Source organism: Cibotium barometz, chromosome 21 (genome assembly GCF_041138505.1).
Source record: "Cibotium barometz isolate CiBa-2024 chromosome 21, ASM4113850v1, whole genome shotgun sequence".
NCBI lineage: Eukaryota > Viridiplantae > Streptophyta > Polypodiopsida > Cyatheales > Cibotiaceae > Cibotium > Cibotium barometz.
Window position 1 is genome coordinate 45,538,909 of NC_141066.1, and position 4,060 is coordinate 45,542,968.

At 43.2% G+C, this 4,060-nt stretch overlaps 1 pseudogene across 1 annotated transcript; it reads right to left on the reverse strand.

The window, feature by feature from the left end:
* Nucleotides 1–1,711: 1,711 nt before the first annotated feature.
* On the reverse strand, nt 1,712–3,358 carry LOC147627225 (protein WHAT'S THIS FACTOR 1 homolog, chloroplastic pseudogene; annotated as a pseudogene). The gene has a single exon (XR_015268465.1). The product of XR_015268465.1 is annotated as a protein WHAT'S THIS FACTOR 1 homolog, chloroplastic pseudogene (transcript).
* Nucleotides 3,359–4,060: the final 702 nt, after the last annotated feature.

The following is a 4,060-nucleotide window of genomic DNA, read 5'->3' on the forward strand; positions in this document are numbered from 1 at the left end:
AATTGACTCTTATATTCTTCAAGTGAGTATCTGGCACATTAGGGTGCCCTAAATGACTATTTTGTTAGAAGAAGAAGATGTAATGCCACACTATACCTAGAAACTGTAATGCTGTGCACCATACATAGGGCAACTTGCTGAATGGTAGTGTCGCCCTTCTCGACTACTCTTCATTCGCTGAATGATTCCACTCCTACCCGATTCTGTAAGTGCCTATCCTGGTGCAAACCGAAGCTCAATCTCAATATATTCACTCCTCTCCCTTCCAAAGGTGTACATTAGGACTTATTGCTCATCTCTAGTTTGGCCCTTGTCCAAACTTTGAGATGGTCAATGTATGTAGGATGTATAAACCCTCACATTATCAACTGCATATCTTATGCACACAGATGGTATAATTGTACCTAAGGTTAGCGGAATGACCACATCATAAGAATCAAACATCTAAATCACGCTGTACTTAATTTGGTTCCAAGTAGTCACACCAACTGTGAATTTTTTTTGAGAGCACACAGTGCATCCAAAAGTGGGTGTAGGCTAGCCGGTACTAAACCCTTCACCGCAGGCCCAGGGAACCACAAAACCCAGGACATTGTGGATTTACTGACATCAAAAAACAGGAACCAAAATCATTTCAAGACACATGAATTTAGAATCAATGTTTACAAACAATGATTATACAACAATGATAAACAGGCTGAAGAATGTTGCCCCACACTCAGGCACTGACAAATACAACACCGAGTTCAAAGCATCTTTGACTTGACAAGCTTGCAAACTAGATCCTTCGCATAGACCACCTGCTAGGTCAGCCCAGACATAGTCCAGTCGTGCTACACTCTCTGCACTGTTCTCAACACTTTATACCATCCCCTTCAAAAGCGTATGGTGGGGTAGGAGCCTCTTCAATTTGGGAAGGTAATGTAGCCCAACTGTGAATTTTTTTTGAGAGCACACAGTGCATCCAAAAGTGGGTGTAGGCTAGCCGGTACTAAACCCTTCACTGCAGGCCCAGGGAACCACAAAACCCAGGACATTGTGGATTTACTGACATCAAAAATCAGGAACCAAAATCATTTCAAGACACATGAATTTAGAATCAATGTTTACAAACAATGATTATACAACAATGATAAACAGGCTGAAGAATGTTGCCCCACACACTCAGGCACTGACAAATACAACACCGAGTTCAAAGCATCTTTGACTTGACAAGCTTGCAAACTAGATCCTTAGCATAGACCACCTGCTAGGTCAGCCCAGACATAGTCCAGTCGTGCTACACTCTCCACACTGTTCTCAACACTTTATACCATCCCCTTCAAAAGTGTATGGTGGGGTAGGAGCCTCTTCAATTTGGGAAGGTAATATAGCCCATCATGCCTCTGCAACTGAGCTCATCAATCACCATAGACTTCGCTTGGTGGGTTGACTGTGAGATGTAGACCATCCAACCGTGAACAGCTTAGGGTATTGCTATCACATTATTTTAGCCTCTCATCTTCCTTGTAGGTGGCATAAGAATGGACCTTGGCATGTGTCAACTGGTTCCCCTAGTTACATGCATTATGTCACATGCATATACTTGCAAAACTTGTGAGGATGTGGCGCTACCACCTTTGGCATGAAACAAGATCCCTAGAAACCAAGCTCACGAAAGAAATGGTATAAAGAGAGTTAAGAATGAAGGTCGCAACAGCCTGCACTTGAGTTGTAAATTGAGACATTTTTCACAAAATTTAACTTCCAAATACACATAGCTCTCTCTTGAAAGGAATAAGATCAAGGCTACAAAATAAGTCTATTCCAGTACAAATTACCATCTTTCTCTTGGAGCACTTACAAGTGCAGCCATGGCTTGCTCTTTTTGAATGATGCTTAATGGTCTCCGTAACTCCCTTTCTCTTTCAATGGGAGCCTGTCTTGTGGATTGTCTTTGAGGAGCCTTTCCCTCCTGTTCTTCATCACTATCATCTAATGCATCATTCACCAATTCATCATCAGACCAACCATCACCTTCATCTTCTTTATAAACATTGCTGTCATCCTCTTCATCCCCATCATCTTCATTACTGCCTTGCTTCGAAATCTGTCCACTTTGTGCAACGAGCTTTCCCAGCTTCTCTTTCACAACCACAAGAGGATCTTTGTCGATTAGCTCAGATCCATTGTAAGCTTCTCGGAGGAAAACAGAATCTCGATCTCCCTTCAGAGATACATAGAAGAGTTCTGGGTGCCGTATAAGCATTCCATGAACCTTCTGTGAGAACTTGTAGTCTTTCCTGAAATGTGTGAGATGGTCGATCAGTGTCCTCTTCTCAACAGTAAGTGTCAGGAGCTCATGCACGACTGCACAGGAATGCTTCTCTGCTTCACGGGATGCCGGATTCAGATAGCTAAAGTCGGCATACGGAGATATATATGACATATCTTGAAACCTTCTGATGACCTCTTTGTCTTTCCTCTTCAAGTTGTAGCCTCTTGGAAGGTTGATCCTGGGATACTTCCGGTGGTGGACGCTGATGGTGTCACTGGCCGGGGCCCCACTTTGCAGTTTCTTTTCCCGAGCAGAGATGGCGAGCTCGGGATCCCAGGAGGTGAGCTCAAGGGCAGTACCCCCTTCAGTTTCCACCACTTTGAAGAACTGGGGGTACTTCTCTATCATGTTGGTTTTGAAATCATCAGGGAGGCCAAGGTCCTTTTTGAGGTGGATCAGCTTATACAGAAGCAAGGTTTTGTCTATGGACATCATGAGCAATTTTCTGATTTTGGAGACAAGAACAGTCTCCAGTTGAGCCTTGAGTTCCTGCTCTTCAAGGAACTGATCTTCTGCTTCTGGGGTTAGCCGGAAGTACAAGGCACTGACGCCTTCTTCAAAAACTTCAAAGATGGCAGGGTATCTCTGAAGCAGGGCAACTACTCTTCTTTTGCCTGTTAACCCTAAATTTCTTCTGTATTTCCCCAATTCTTTGAGGGACATGACCATACCTGGGTGCTTGACAAGGAGGTCTCTGATTTTGGTGACGAGCTTGAGCTTCTTCTGCCGCTGGATGACTGCATCGAGAGTGAAATCCTTTTTGTGCTTGATGATGGCTGTGATGAGAGGGGGCGTCTCCTTCCCATTCTGCTTCTGCTGCTGCTGCAGCAAGGGTTTGTACAGGCGAGAGGCCAGAAGATGGTCTCTGAAACTGCCACAGAATGAAAGACGGTCAGCCGTATGCAGATTTGGGCTTGAAAGGCGACAGGAGGCCATCATAGCAGAGTAGCCATTCCCATAGCCATAGTCCACAACAGGTAATCGCGGCGCCATAGCCAACTCTCAACAGTTCACATGCTGTATCCAAAACCATTTGGTCCAGACGTATGTATATGTGTATATATAGATGTTTTCATTGCAAAACAGAAAATATCACTAAAGGTAATTCAGTGTAGTTGATAATATTTTTTCCTGATTGCATGCATTGATGAGGCCTATCTAGACAATTCATTTGTGTCTACTATTCTCATAGTTTTACTGGAGTCATACCAAGGTTTGCCATCCATAGTTCAGCTCATAATGAAGGGTAACCTCAATGCCTTTAAGTTTGAAGAGTTGGTTGTAGTGCTCTTGCAAGAAGAGCCATCTCGGCAAAACCAAAACTAGTATATGTGTGGGGAATCACTACCAGTCAAAAAGGTAAAAGCAAATAGGGCGACTATAAGCCAAATCTAGAATCAACCGAGTCCTCTAGCAAGGATGTCGAGAAGGGGGGTGATAATCCTAAGAAGAAAGGCAAATGCAACTACTATCGAAAGCCATACCATTAAATCAATGAATGTAGAAAATGGCTAAAGAAGGAGAAGAAGAAAGAGTCACGGATGGCTATCGAGTGAGCGAAGTGCTAAAAGTGCTAAAAGTGCTAAAAAGAAGGAGTTAGCGAACTATGCACACGATGATTCATTATGCACTATAATTATGACCCTTTTTTCCATGATGTATACATGTTAGTGAGATTAGCATGTATGGTATTTTGATAGAGGTGCTAGTAAGCATATTACCTCTCAGCATGATTTGTTTTCC